The sequence below is a fragment of the Agelaius tricolor genome, unplaced genomic scaffold (genome assembly GCF_023055355.1).
Source record: "Agelaius tricolor isolate 1412-34295 unplaced genomic scaffold, bAgeTri1.0.p SCAF_3, whole genome shotgun sequence".
NCBI lineage: Eukaryota > Metazoa > Chordata > Aves > Passeriformes > Icteridae > Agelaius > Agelaius tricolor.
In genome coordinates, this window is record NW_027269263.1 from 19,388,268 (window position 1) to 19,403,830 (window position 15,563).

A 15,563-nucleotide genomic window follows, 5' to 3' on the forward strand; every position below is an offset into this window, starting at 1 on the left:
AAGTAGGCATGGGACAATGTGAGTCGAGGTATGATCCTGCAAATGATCCATTTGTCCAATCTTCCAAATGGGACTCAGATACGATAGAAAATATTTTACACACAAATGGGTTCAGAAGCATCTTGAGTGTCCACCTAGAGCCTTAGATATGTAGAAGGCAAGTGGTGCATAAGGGAGTTAGAAGCCTATACAGTAGGAAGTATAGAGAAGATATAATCCTTATCTCTCAAACATTCTTAAATCCCCCCAGCCATCACACACCCTCCCTTTTGTCCCATCCCTGAGAATGAGAAACTCTCAGGACCAAGAATTTTTGCAGCCTGGGACATGCTTTCTCCTCCTTGGAACTGGAAATTACCCAGCAAATGAATCCCTGGCACTGTGCAGCAAGCATTGGTGACCAAACAAGTTCTCAAGGGCACCATCCCACAGAGAAGCTTGGCTACGGGTACTGGAATCATCAGGGAATCACATGAGCATATCTTTGTTGTATCTTCCACACAGCTGTATGGAGCCCTGAAAATATGTAGCAACAAGGCAAGCACTCTGCCAGCCAAATAAAGCAAGAGAGAACCCCTCAAGTGAATGGCCAAAACCTCTCAGAGCCATGGTGAAGCTGCTCCATTAAGTCCTACAAGCTGTGATGGAGCAGGTATGAGCAATGTGCTCTCTCCAGCTATGGATCAACTCAAACAGTGTTATCTGTTTTCACTCAAGGAATGAAGTCTGCTTCACAGGCCAGCACAAATCCTTTTAGCTGTCAAGGCAAAGCACAGCAAAGATCTCCTGAGACTTAGAAGGATTTCTCCTCCAATGTGTGCACGGTTGCCTGCTGCTGTGCTGCTGGCATTAAGTGTAGCTTTGGAAGCCAAGGCACACAAACATCCCCAGGGGCAGGGCAGAGGTTCACATTCCATGGGGAAAGGAAATGTCCTAGTCTTTTTCCTTTTCTTTGGAAATTTGAGGGTGGAGTTCTGTTTGTTGGTTTCGGCTGGGTTTTTTTTTTTTGTTTTTTTTTAACTTGTGGTGCAAATTATAGTGTGTTTTTTCAGACTGACAGCCAACACAACAAGGAGGATGGCTAAGAGAGCTGTGCAGAAGTGAATCCTCCAGATACAAACACAGGAGGCTTGGGGTCTGATGGATGGAAGATAGCAGGAACAGAGAATTGTTGACTCCACAAAAGATTCTAAAGTGTCTCATTTTCTGCACCAAAGAGTTTAGGACCCTGAATACAAATACAGATATGGATTGTTTTATGTTGAATAAAACCAGTGTTTCTTGCAGCAACTGAACTCATTTGAGACTCTTGTCACACAGACGCAAGTATGCTGGAGGAGGACACAGCAGCAGCTCACAGAAGTTGAGCTGTTTCAAACTGTACAGCAGATTTGTCCCTTTAAGTCAAACTCTTTCTCCAAGAAACTCAAGCCGGCTGCACAAGCCGCGACCAGCTCCTCGGCAGGAGGCTGGGCAGAGCTGGAAAGGGAGAGGGAGGGAGAGAACGAGAGGGGAGGGGTGGGCAGAAGGTTCCAGAGCCGGCAGCCCCGCTCCCGCTCCCGCCCGGGCTGCCCCCCTCCCGCGGCGGGCGGAGGGAGCGCTTCCCTCTCGCGGGTCTGAAGGCGCCCTTCGAGAAACGCCGAGCCGGAGGCCATTCCCGAGGAGGTGCCGGGCGAAGAGGATAAGGAGCGCAGACATCCCCCACCACCACCACCGCTCCCGAGCCGGTGCCAAACTCACGTCCCGGGGCGATGCCGACGAGCTCCGCCGCCTCCGCGGCACAGGGGCCCGGCGGGGCTCGCCGACCCGGGAGCCCGCTCCCGGCCGGGGCTCGCCGCCCCCGGGACCCCGTTCCTACCGGGGCTCGCCCCTTACCTGCCATCCCCGCTCCGCTCCGCGCTGCCGCCCCGCCGCCCCGCCGCCCGGCAGGTGTGTCTGAAGCGCCCTGCCCACCCCCCGCGCTTTCCCACCCTCTTTCCCTGCCTGCCTCCCTCCCTCTCTCTCCTCCCCTCCCTCTTCCAGCCGGCTGGAGAGAAGCCGGCACCCCCGGGCTATGCAGAGTTCAGCTCTGCCCACCCCCGGGGGTCGCGGGCCACTCACCGGCGGGGCGGGGGCGGATCCCCCTCGGCCGCTCCTGGGTCCTGAGAGCTCCGGCTGCTCCTCACCTGGGCGAGCCAGGGAAGGGTTTTTCTCTGCGTGCGTCCTGTCCTAACCCACCTCGGTTCCCAGCCCCGGGACAGAGCTGCTCCCCGGAAGGATGTGGCTCGCCAGCCACTTCTCTTCCGAAACGCCCCCGACGGACCGGCGGGGGAAGGGGGTGCCCGCCTTGGCCAGGACCCTGCCCGGACGGGATGGGGGTCTCCTCGGCAAGGCACAGCCCCCCCGCGCTCTTCCACAAAGAAGAGATTCGTAAGGAGAGGCTGCCTTTGGTTCCAGGGCTGCAGAAATTGTGGCCAGGCCACCCAAGCTGTAGGCTAGGTTCTGGACTGGAGGGGGGATCCAAGCAAGGGGAAAAAGTTGAGAGTGTTGGAAGGATGCCTGATCCAGGTCAAGAAGAGATCCCACAGGCTAGATTTTGGCCCCAATCCTCAGCTGTGTCTGTGGGTGGAACTGGGTGTGGAGACACCCCAGGGCAGTGTGATGGAGATGTACTCCAGGGCATGCAGGGGCTTGCAACCTGGGCCAGGAACAGTGGATGCTGGGAAGCCTTCCTCTGGTCCAAGTGGCCACAGCAATCCCAGGAGTGGACCTGCATGTCCACACAGCATCCTAAAGAGTTTGCACAGAGTACCCTCCACACCTGCCATGTACTCAGTTGCCCAAATCTATGCATACCACTGGACAAAGAGGGCTCTGGGAGAGATGGAACTGGACACCAACATCAACCCTCCCCCTTCAAAGCTAAGATGTTCTTCATTTTCTCTAGCAACCCTATTTCACTCTCATTTCTTCATTCTCAGCTGTGTCAGACCTCAATAGCCAGGCTATGGAGTGCGGGCTCTGTACAAGAAATTCCCAATGCATTATCGAGCTCATAAGAAATGGGAGTTCCCTGATTCTCCCCAGCCTTGGAGTCAGCCCAGGGTAGCACAGAGTACTGCTTGCATCCCTCCAGGCTCTGAACACAACATGAAGGAGGTCTGCACTGCTCCTGCCCCTGCCAACACACTCAGAAAAGGGAAGTGCCTTTAGCACCCCACCACTGCAGCTTCTAGACCCCACCTTTCCACGGAAATCTTTCTCTCCTCATTCACATAAGTGAAGAAGCAGATGTATGAACTGGGCCACCCTTCCCTAAAGAATTTCTGCTGCACCCAAACTGAACATCTTCATTTGTTTCTCCTCCAGGGCCAATGGCAGGGTTCCTGCACCAGTTTCAGTGAGGTGATTTGAGGGAAGGGAGGCTTCCATGAGATCCTTTCCCCATGCTGCATAGCTCCTGTCAAAATCAAGCACAGCCACCACCTGGGAACTGAGAGTGCATCTGTGTGATGCACAGAGCACACAGCCATTTTGTTGCAAAATATACACAAATACTGAGCAAATGCCCAGCATGTGCACAGAGGTGGAGCTTTCAGCAAACTGCCCTTGGATGGCATCCATCCCAACAGGCACTGGTTGACACTCTGAGCACATGGATTTGTTGTTGACTCACCCACCCTGAGAGGGGTCCCAACAGCCCCTCCCCTCCCCTGTAAGCCCAGCACTGCACAGCTCCTACACAGAGGGCGCATGGTGACCCAGGAGCACCAGCAGCAGGGCACAGCTCCTCTCTCCAGCCCTTACCTCCAGCCAGAGGCATCCAGCTGAGTGATGAAAAGCAAGTACAAGCAAGGCTGCCGGCTGGAAACCCGTTCTGACTCAGCACATGTCAATTTTTGCCTGCTAGGTATGCTCTCAAAAACAACTCAGGTCTCTCTCTCTCCCTCTCTAGTGAAAAGACTTCCTGAGCTGAGTACTATGTGGTGATGGAAGATAAGATCTTCACAATCCTGATAAAAGTCCCAAAGCAAGAGTTGGTTTCTCTCATTAACACAGAGACCAACACAAGGCTGATGACAAAGAAATCCTCTTCCTCCACCCACCCTGACCCCACGGGCAGTGGCTGCACTGCTTTGTGACTCAGAGCACTCAGACATCAGACAGAGCAGGTCTCACATCAAGAACAGCTAAAGAAATATCTTCACCCTAGGTTGCCCACGGAAGAGTCTCAGACATCCAAGTCCAGGGAAAAATAAATAATTCAATAACTGACTGGTACTGCAATAAGGGCAGGTCCTTAGACTGACTAAGTGACTAATTTCCGTAATTTTTTTACAAGCTCTGTTACCTGTTCTCCTTCATGGAGAGTCTCTGAACTTGACAGGTATTCCACAAGCAAGAAGACCACCCCTGGCTCTGGGCTGGGTAACTGATTCCAACAGCTCCTGAAGAGCAATAATACATTCCATGCTTTTTTTTTGGCCAAGGTGTGGGGGCATAGGGATGCAAAGCTCATGCTTTGGAGGGAAGCTTCAGTTGTATAAGACAACCCCAGTTTGCTGGAGATACACAGTCCCACCAGACTGTACATGCTCACAGCCAGGTATCACATTTCCAAAACAGCTGTAGCAGCAGCACGTGCTTTAGTGCTGGCACACTTGAGTTCACACTAGGAATGACACGGGGGTGTTTGGGTGGGGGTTTTTTTGTTCTTGTATTGTTGGTTTGGTTTGTTGTTTTGGGTTTTTATCAAATCCTAACCAAAATAGTCGCACTGGTAAAACTTTCCCAGCCACACAGGCTCACAGAGGAAACCTATAACAAGCTAGCAAATGGTGAGCCACGAGTCCTTTCCATCACCAGAAGATGGGCTTAGCACACATAGCCACAGAGTGTGGCAGCTGCTGGGTTTTCTGCAGAGCCTTGTGGTGTGGGGTGGCACTAAGAGGTCAGAGGGATCCGCCGAGGCAAGTGAGCCCGTGCTGTGGAGAGCTGGGCTGGCCATGCCTCAGCACTGCATTGTTTGCCCCTGCCTGGAAATAGCTTTAGGGAGGTCTGCAGAGGGGCAGGAATTCAATAAATTCCTGATTGTGTGGCTAAAATGCCATTGGTACAAAGCTCAAGCTGTGGTTACAGATGGTGAGCCGGTTTTGGGAAGCACAGTAAATTCACAAAGCTCAAACTGCCTACCCGCAGTGTCCAGAGTGTGAGCCAGTCAGAACATCTTCACCAATATATTTCTTACTTGGTCCTTCTGTCCTTCTTTTTTTTTTTTTTTTTTTTTTTTTTTTCTCCTTCCCCAATCAAAATAAGCTATTCTTCTTGCAGCCTGGTGATTTGCAGAGACTTAGAGTTTCCATTGAAGTTTTAGGGGGGAGGTTTGTTAACGTCTCTCCAGGGTGATCTCCCAAGTCAGGTTGAGGAAGTGAGTTTGAAATAATTCCTCTAATAATAAAAATTTCCACCCTGCAATAGCTGTCCCAACACGATTTGATGTCATGAAAAAACTCTGCAGTTTCTGTTCCTGTGTGGAACAAAACAAATGCCAAAAACACAAAAGGACTTGTGAAACAGAATAATCGACTCCAACCTGGTCTAATTGGCTCATACACTGCTTCACGCTAGATTAGTTAACACACGGAGAAAAAAAGCTTCTCTTAACGACTCTCATCAAACTCAGTGTTTATATTAACAGCCTTTGCAAGGACTTTGACTACCTGCTCTTCTGCCTGACACTTTTAACAGCAGATATTAAGACCACAGCAGCACTGACAGTGGTTTATTCCCTTCACAGCAGTGGCTGCAGAAGGGAGGAGGAATGAGGTCCCCCCTCAAAAAGCGAGTGGCCTTTACAGCAGGAAGGAAATGCGTGTGTCTGTGTGGAGATAGCAAAACAAGCAAATATTTCCTTCAGCATTCCTCCCCCTCACCACATGGACACACCCATCGCCTGGAGCTACAGGAGGCAAAAGCATGTGGGAGCCCTTTGGTAAGGCATTAACAAGAAATCTGTGTCCTCCTTAGGGCACCAGAGGTGTGCAGGGTCACAAGGAAGACCTGAATTAGAGCAGAATGACGGGATTAGAGCCACTGGGATGAGCTTTCTCGCTCCAAGGCTGCCCGGCTGCCCCTGGCAAAGGGGCTCCGACTCAGCAGTTGCTTTATTCTTAAACCATTATCGCAGTGGGATTAGTCTCAGCTTTTTTCCCCTCGCTCTCCAGAATACAAGCCAACCAAGAGTCCATCTCAGGGTTGATTGTGAATCTGGTTGGTGACCTTTTGAAAGAGGACCATTAAAGTCTGCCCTCGGCTGCATAAGAAGGGTCTGTGAATACAGGTTACAGTGAACACAAGGGAGCAGTCTGGTCTCCCCAAATATGACCCACTCTGTCTAGAAACTGGGAGTGAATTCAGTTCTCCAACAAGGGATCCGCCTTTGTTGCTTACTGGGCTGTCTGCGAGCAGAATTTGTTTCTCAGGGAGAGGAACTACATGGACTGAGGGTGTACTCACAAAGAGTGGGTACCTGCTTAGAGAGGAAAACAAATTACTGTCCAAGAGGAGAGGTGGTGGGGAATGGAGCCTAGAGAAGGAACAAACACAACGGCATTTCAACTGCAGCCAGCAAACTCACCAAAGCCAGCCCGTCTGCCTTAGTGCCTCCTTGCACGCCAAGGCTGCAGCCACCAGAGGTCAATGTGACCACATGAACCTCACCCAGCTGCTGGCTGCTGCACCCCTTAGAAACTGGGACGTCGAACACACGTATGAAGTAGTGTTTTCTACCTCTTAGGACATAACTTTGGAACAGATTTGCATGTAAACCAACATTCAAAGCATTAATCACAAAAGGGTCCCAGCATTATCCTGGGAAAAAAAGAGCTTGGGAATGACAATGTCTCCAGTTAGCATCCTGCAAGCCCACTGAATTGAGACTCTTACCTGGCTGTGGTCCCCACAAGTGCTCCTGACACCCCAGACATGTCTCAGTCCTTCTGGTTTCAGTGTCACTCCGGTATTCTCACCAATCCCAGCCTTGGGAGCAGAAAAGGGGTGGAAATGGGCAATCTGTCCTTCCCGCTTCTGCTTTCTGGGTTATAAGTCTGTCATAGTGAATGAGGTCTGCCCCAGATCCAGGCTGGCTGGATAACCAAGTAGCTGACCTGCAGCAATGGGTTAAATGGGTTAAATGAGGCAGGGTCATCAGTCTGGGTTAGAAGTCAGAGAGGGATGATGAGACTGCAGAACAGAAATCAATGTGTCTAGATAGCTTTGTACCAGCCAGCCATTCCTCTGCACTCCCATGTGTACCAGTTCTCCTCTCTATCTCCCCCATATCCTCCCCTAGACCTCCTCAAACAGTCACCGAGAAGCCCTTTCCATCCTGGCCTCCCAACCCCTCCATCACCTCTCACCTAATCAGAGCAAACAGAACACTCCCACTCCACCCCAGCAGAGCTCCAGCCTTGTGGGATGGACAGGTTTCCCCAGACAGCACACATCATCCTCTCCAAGAAGACTCCACTGCACTGCAGGATCACCAGTGTCCCCCCCCCACAAGGCCAGCTGCCCAGACCAAGTGTGTTTCCACCATCTCCCAGGAACACTAGCTTAGGATGGGAGCAAAGAAGCACCAAGAGGCAAACCCTGGCAGGGCAGCTGAAGGCAAAGATACTGTGACAGTGAGAACAACCAGCTCAGATGTCATCACGGAGATGAGCAAACTGTCTGTAAGCAGCTTAAATTCAGAAGAACAAATTGTCACCAAGCCATCAGCTGCTTAGCTGGGAGCTCTGCTCACCCCCATTCAGAAATACTCTGAATGATTCAACAGGAGAAAAGGAAGAAGAATAGATAGAAAACACCACTTCCATCTTCCCTTCCTCTTCTCTGAGGTGATCCAAGTCCGGTATGGCTCCTCTCCTGAGCTGGTACATAAACATGCTCCAGGGTGTGCAGCTGCCAGAGTCCCTGGGTCAGTGTCAGCCTGAGACTGGCCAGATGCGATGGAGGAGAGGCAGGAGGGGTGATACCATCCCACAACGCTCATACTAAACATGTGCCATATCAGGGAAAGGGACAGGTCAGGACTATATCAGGAGCTTTTCCTCTTGGTTGGAGAGCAAACCTGTCCAGGACATGAAGAGAGGAAAGAGCTGAGTAGATGCTAAGAGGACAAAGTCTCTGTAGAGAGGGCAGAGAGCAGCCAAGTGCTACCATCGCTTGTAACACTGCTCCAGAGCCAGAGGGTGTCACCACCCCACCAGCCAACCCTTGGGGAAGGAGGTGGTTGGGCAAAGCCAAAATGCTTTGGGTCAGCCTGGCCTTAAACTGGAGCCCTTGCAAAGGGAAGGATATAGGGAGCCAAGGGCTGTGCCTGTTCCTGACCCACAGACGTGCCAGGGCTCCTTGCTTCTGACTGTGTGACCTTTCCTAAGACCTTTCATGGAATGGCTTTAAAATGACAGAGAGCAGGTTTACATTAGATATAGGAACAAATTCTTAACTGTGAGGGTGGTGAGGCACCAGAACAGGTTGCCCAGAGAAACAGTGGATGCTTCATCCCTGGAAGTGTTCAAGGCCAGGTTGGATGGGGCTCTGGGCAACCTGATCTAGTGGGAGGTGTCCCTGCCCTTGGCAAGGGGTTTGGAACTGGATGAACTTTAAGGTCCTTCCAACCCAAGCACTTTTATTATTCAGTGATTCTATGACCTACACTGCATTCAGCTACTTGTATCCTGCAGCTGCTGCACTGAGCCAGGCCCGGGCTTACTTGTGGGACTGCAAGGGGCTCCCATCTGCCCCTGTTAGTGCTGCCTAATGGTGTGTCCTACAGGGCATCCACCAGAGGTGTCACAGAGCACACCTCCACCCACGCTCAGCATGAGCCAAGGACTACAAACCAAAGCTGAGATATGGCAAATTCAGTACAGATGTGACCTAAGCCAGAGCAGTATTGTGCCAGAGGTGAAGAAAAGAGCTTGGCATCTTGGACCTCATTTCCTCCTCCACATACCAGCACGGCCACACCAGATGCCCTGCAGGATGTGACCCTAGATAACATGGAAGGTCTGTATGGGATCTGTTCTGGAGCCATCGTGGCTGAACAGGCACCCTCCCCTAAACATTCCTCCATGCCTGGCATTCCTAGTGCTCCCCATTCCTCCATCCCAAAGCCAGAATACCCAGCTACCTCCTTGTCTTGGCCTGAGTGGGTCTTTGCCCTTTAGACCATCCCACAGATACCAGCATCAGCCAGAGACAACCATGGGAGGAATCAAATCCTGGCATGTAGCAGGAGCTGTTCCTCACTTCCCAGGAAGCTAACCACAGTCTCTCCCTTAGAGCAGAGCTTCACAAGGCCCAGAATGCAATCCTAGCCCTCCCTGGAGCTGGATGCCCATTTCCCCTGCAAACAAGTCACACCCTGCCACATAGATGCAATCCCTGGGCTAAGAGTCGCAGCCAGTCTCTTGCTGGAGCCCGCCCAAGAGCAATGAGCTTTCCAAGCCCTTTCCCTTTCTTGGGGGTCTGATAGTCACATAAACAGGAAGAGCCTGGCCCTCTCCCTCCCCCTCGCAGAGCTCTGCCTCCCTCCCTGCTCCGCGGCGGGCGCCGGCACGATGCAAGGCCCAGCGCGGGGCTGCGCCCCTCGGGAGGAGCTGCGGGCTGGCCCCTGACCTCCAGGCTCTGCATTTCCTGTGGAGCCCGCGAGGGAGACGAGGCCCCTTCTTCCAGACGCTGGGGCTGGGCGTAAAGGGGCCTCTATGGGCCAGCCTGCGGGGAAAAGGAAAGGTCATGGCGGTCCTTTGCCTGCAGCAGCCCGAGGTCGGAGGAGGCAAAGATGGCAGCAGCCCCGGTGGAGCTGGGAGCATCGCTGGGACACAGCCGTCCAGCCTCAATGACAGGGTGAGGGCCCTGCTCCCGCCCCCGCCCTGCAGCCAGCTCTCCAAACCCTTCTTTATCTCCCGGCGTTTATTTTTAAAAGCTTTGTGGCCTTCTGTCCCAAAACCAAAGGCAGCCACACCAGGTCTGGGCTGCTGCCCAGGAGGAGCAAAGCCCGTGCCTGCAGGAGAAGGGTGCAGCTGCAAAGCCCAGCGCTGTTAACCCTCAGCAAGCTAAACCCAGCTGCAGGAATAGGTGCCCATCCTAAAATTGCCTAGGTGGGTGTTACCCCTTTCCCCCAGGTCCCTCTAGAGAGGAGTAAGCTGAGACAGGCATCCCCAACTCCTCCTCACATCTTCCATGGGTCATGACAGGGAACAGGACTGAGATCTGCAGAGGGAACCAGGAAGAAGGACAGAGCCTTGCTGAAGGCATTCAGTTTAGGAGGCATATCCCTGTCTCTGGGTCCCCATCCACACTCGGGCTCTGTGCAAGCCCTGGCTTCTCAAGGCCCAGGATGCTGAGCACAGGTGATGCCTGCTCTTCACAACCTGGCAAGAGGTGCCGGATGCCTGGGGAGAGCAGGGAGGAGGGAGGGATGGCATCCCGGATGGAAACCTCTGGTATGCCTCTGCACTGATCTCCACTCTGCCCTGGAATGTGCCGGCCAGCAGCATGTGGGAAAGTGGAGGCAGCAGAGACCTTGGATGTGTCAGCTCCCCGGCTGAGTAAACAAGAGGAGTCCTGGCAAGAATTCAGCCCCAACTATCCAAGACCTTGAAAAAAAGGGGGCTGGAAACAGGGAGGTTCTTCTGTCCCCTTCTTGCTCAATCTTTGCAAAATATGTCCTAACTTCTCCCCTACCTCGGGTGCTAACACCACCTCCTCATATCCCTAGCAAGTCTGGAGAAGAAGTGTGGGGAGAGACTCTCCCTGCAGAGTTTCCAGCACCATGCTGTTAGATCTAACATCCGGGAGAGACACTACCTCAAAAGGAGGGTCTGGAGAAGAAAGAGGTAGGATAAAAGGATTTATCACCCCCCACCATGCACACATATCCATGCCCCTTGGCAATCTCCCAGACAGCAGGGAGCACAGAGCATGGAGAGATCTTCCACCAATACTGGCAGTGCCTCAGGGAGCACAGTGACAGCCGGGACAGAGGCACAGTACAGCTCTCAGACAAATACCTTCCCAGCCCCACCTGGGGACATTCCCATTGGTGGGTGCACGCTCCAGCCTCACTCCAGGTTTCAGAGGCTCAAGAGAGGCTGACAGTGCATTCCCCAGTGCTGGCTGGAAACGTGTTCCCACCGCTCTTCAGGTTGGCAGCATTGCCTCCCTGGCCTCCTCTATAAAGTGCACCCACTGTGAGTCAGCCCCTCATCCCCTCTGCAGCCAGGCACAGGACCCTGGGGAAGAGGGGTGGGCTGGGGAAGGTCCCCCTGCATCCTGCAGTGGAGTCCATCATCTCCTGGGGGCTGAAGTCCTGCAGCAGTGGCGCTAGGAGGCTGTGCCTTCTGGCCACCATCCCGAGTCCCCTATCGCTCCTCCGCAGGCGCAGACTCCCGGAGAATGAGCCATTGTTCCCCAGCTCTGCAGCCTCTTCCTGTCCCTGTAGGGCTGTGAGACAAACAAAAGCAGAGCCAGACGCCATGGGGAGGGGGCTGGGTATGCCCCCCTCCTCCAGATCCCGCAGCAACCCCACAGGCAGGCAGGCAGGCAGACGGATGGATGCCCGCCTTGGGGGAATGGGCAGGGACACCCCTATTTTTAGCTGCTCCTGCATCCCCACCCCCTTCCTTCCGTGGGCCAAAAATACATGGGCTGGATGGACAGGCAAAATCATTAGGATAAAAGAGTTGTCCAGGCCTTGTGTCCAACCACGCCCCTGGCTTTCACCTCTTCCCTTTGACCAGAATGGGTTCCCCAAGCATGATTTCCCACTCCCAGCATGGATGACTTATCTCTTAATCCCCATTCCTTATATCCCCACATCCTCTCTCTGTACACTGTCCTCTTCCTCCCCCCTGCATGCCACTCCCCCTCTGCTCTATGGATGCATCTCCCATTCCTTGTTCCTTGACAGTCCCCTCTCCCATGCCATGCCAGCCCTGGGGACCTACTCCCTTTCCTTGAAATCCCCCAGCTCCTCCTTTCCCCAAAACACCTTTATGCACCTCCTCATGCAATTCATTTCCAAAAGGCCCTTTCCTCATAAAGGCCCAGAATTTCCCACTCACCCCCATCCCCTCCTTCCCCCCAGCGTCCCTCCTACCCTCACCATCTCCTCCTTTCTCTCCCCACCCCAACAACCTCCATCCCAGCTCCTTCCAGCCTGCCTGGGCTTTAAACTCCTGTAGATGTGCTCCTCCTCCTTGTCTTGCCAAGGGAACATATTTGAGTGAGGGCAAAGAGATTCTCAGATCCCCCTGCACACAGAGAGCTGCTTCTCCAAGCACCAAATTTGTATCTGAGCCCTCCCCCCAGTCCCTCCTGCTCTGACTTTTACAAGGTCTGTGAAAAAGAACTGGAGAATCAAGGGTGGGGTTGTTCTGGGGAGATGTAGTCTACATACATAAATATATATCTTTATATTTACATCTCCTTTCCTAGTACGTGGAATCACAGAAGTGTTTCCAGGCCACAGGCAGCTGTTCCTGGATTACTTCTGGTTTATGCAACATCCTCCCTCCCCCTCCCAGCTATGTCCCAAACTCCCCCTCCCTCCCCTCTGTGCCCATGTAAAACTTGGAGGGAAAGCATAGATCAGGGTCTGTCCTGGGGTCTGTCCCTCCATCCTCACACCCAACACCACCCCACAACCCCCACAGCAGCCCTACAGCATCCCACATCCCTGGCCAGCAGACAGGAATAGCATACCAGGAGGAAGCCGGGGAGTGTGGAGGGAGGAGGAAAGATGAAAATATTTGGGATAGGAGGAGATGGGCAGAGGGAGGGAGGCAGCCCGCCAGCAAGCCTGGGAACTCATCCGTGCCTCCTCCTGGGCTTTGGCAAACCCCGAGGCTTTGAGTTCCCAGCCCTGCTCCCAGGGGAAAAGCACACACTCCCCCCTTTGCAAATCCCACAAGCAGGACGTGGTCAGTCCCATTCCTTCGGCCTCCCACTGCTCCAGGGGAGGGGAGGAGCTGGTGGGGAGAGTCAGAAGTGGGTGTTTACAGGGTTATCCACCCCACTTATAGCATGAGTGGGTCTAAGCCAATGCTGCTGCCTGCCTGGTGGTGCTCACCACAACCTCCCTGCTCTCCTTCCCCAGTGCAGCACAAGGATTCTGGGAACCAGAGCACTCCAGCCCCTTTCCCTGGTTATCTCAAAGGCAACAGGCACAGTGTGGGGAACTCGCAGCAAAAATGGGCTGAGCCTGGCCGAGCACATCTGGGGGTTCAGCCAGAGGAGAAATCACCCCAGTGGAGAAACAACAGGGCATGAGGGACCCAGTGCCTACAAATCCAGAGCTGGCATCAGACCAGGGCTGCTCTTGGCAAGACGCTGGGTGCTTGTACCTATCCCTTGCCCCAGGCTGTCACCTCCTGCCACCACTCTGGCTTGCCCACCCTGAAACCGGCTTTGCCTTCAGCTCATCCCCAGGGCAGTGAGACATGGGCTGGAGGCAACACCGAGGGCCATGGGCTGGGAGCAGGGAGCAGGGACCTGACAGCCCCAGGGTGAGGGGGGAGCTGGATGAGCCATGCCAGGCAGGGCAAGGGAGCTCTCTGCACCCCCATCCCCATCGTGGCAGGGTTCTGTCCCCCCCTGCTGCTGACAGTAATCCCCATACCCATGTGGTATGTGCCCTCATGGCCCCAAGAGAAGAATGGAAACATCTGGAAGTCACCTGCAAACGAGCAGCACTTTGAGTTAATGAGGAAATATGAGCCAGAGACCCTGGGCAGCAACAGGATATCTGCTTCTTGTGCACTGAGCAAGGCACCCCCTTCCCACCGAGCCCCCTGCCTGCCCTCCCTCTTCAGGAAGTTTCCAGCACTGTTGTGCTCTTGGAGGTCCACCCCTGGAAATTTCCCAGGCAAAGAGGGCAGGTGGGAAGGCAGCAAACTGAAATGGCAGGGAATATAAACCCGTGGGTGAGCACCCTGTCACAAGCTGGGATGCCCTCATCACCTTCTCTTGGCTTCTCCCAGGGACGGGGGAGAGGGAGTAGAGGGATTTTTCTTTACTGAAGGGGAGTCCTGTATCAGTCTCCTTCAGGCATTGAGCCTGTGAGTGGAAGGCACTGCAAAGTGAGATAGGATGAGGGAGTGAGCACCAGGAAGTATGGGGCAGAGACTTCAGCCCCCCCACATCCATCCACTCCTCTCTCCTCCCCATCACATTCAGTCATCCATAAGACCTCAACCCTGTGTTGGAGGGATGAGTGCTGGGAAGATGAGGGGATGCAATTTGCACAGCCTTGTCTTTGATGTTGTGGTAGTCAAAGCAAATCCTCATCTGGGAAAGCTGCTGGGCCACTTGTCTGCTCCATGATAAGCCCAGTAGCCAATCTCTCTGTCGTGGTGAGACTGGTACTGCTGCCTGGGGCTCAGGGTTACAGATCGGATGAAAGATTGGGGTGACTGAAGGTAAATGGGGTAGCTGGGCTGGGAGGGGTCCAGCTCCTGCCCAGGGCACCCACGGGTGGTACAGTGACTCTGCAGCACTCTCCGGCCTCACAGCCACCTCTCCTTTATCAGCTGAGCTGGATAAATAGGCTGAGAAGCAGGATTGAATGGACTGACTTTCCAGGCTGTTGTATATAAAGAAGGGGGTGTAACCAAGCAGCCAGAGGCCAGGATGAGTACTGAGACGCAGAGCTGGCACATCCCCTGACCCTTGAGGTCACCAAAGTACTTCAGTGCTAGACCTAGAAGTACAAAAGTCAGAGCTTGGCTGGCATGGCTGCAACATCACAGGTTTGGGGAAGGATGATGAGAAGGCATTTCCAGATGCTTTCCTGGAAATGAAGCCCATCCTGGCCTAGAGCACAGAGATACTAGGAGTAGCACTGAGAAGGAGGCAGTGGAGAGCTGGCCGCTCTGCAAGAAGCAGAATGTGGCCCCTGTCCCATCTGGAAAAGATTTGTTCTGCATTCTCCAGTGGAGGTGGCTGCCGTGGCCAGGGCTCTGTTTCCTGATGCAGCCTCTGCTGCAGGGCACAGGGATGGGGGTGAGGGAGAGCCCCTCAGGCAGGGTGGGGGGAAATGCCCTGGCGGGCCATGCAGAGGGAGGAGACCCAAAGAAAGGGTCTTTTCCTGCCTCTCCCACCACCCCAGTTAGCTTCCACTGAGCAGGACCTAGGGGAAGGAATGCCTACCATACCCCTGGCAAGCTGGGAGGATGCATGTCATGATTTCTCCTCCTTTCCTCACTGATGGCAGAGCTCATCTCCTATCAGAGCTAAACGTCCATCTTCCTCCAAGACACAGACCCGCTTAAAGTACCAACATGCACATACGGTCTTAATTCCTAATGGAGAAAACTTCCACAGAAGGTAGAAACTCCAACTTCCATTTCGCAGAAGAGAAGCCAGAGAACAGTGCCAAACCCTACTGCTGCTGCTTAGCAAAGCTCTGAGCAATAGGGTGCTCCTGCCTGGCACCCCAGCACAGGCCACCCGAGCCCAGTGAGCAGCCATTTTGACATCTCCTCTGCAGACATCTTTTCATCCCTTCAGCCAAGCCC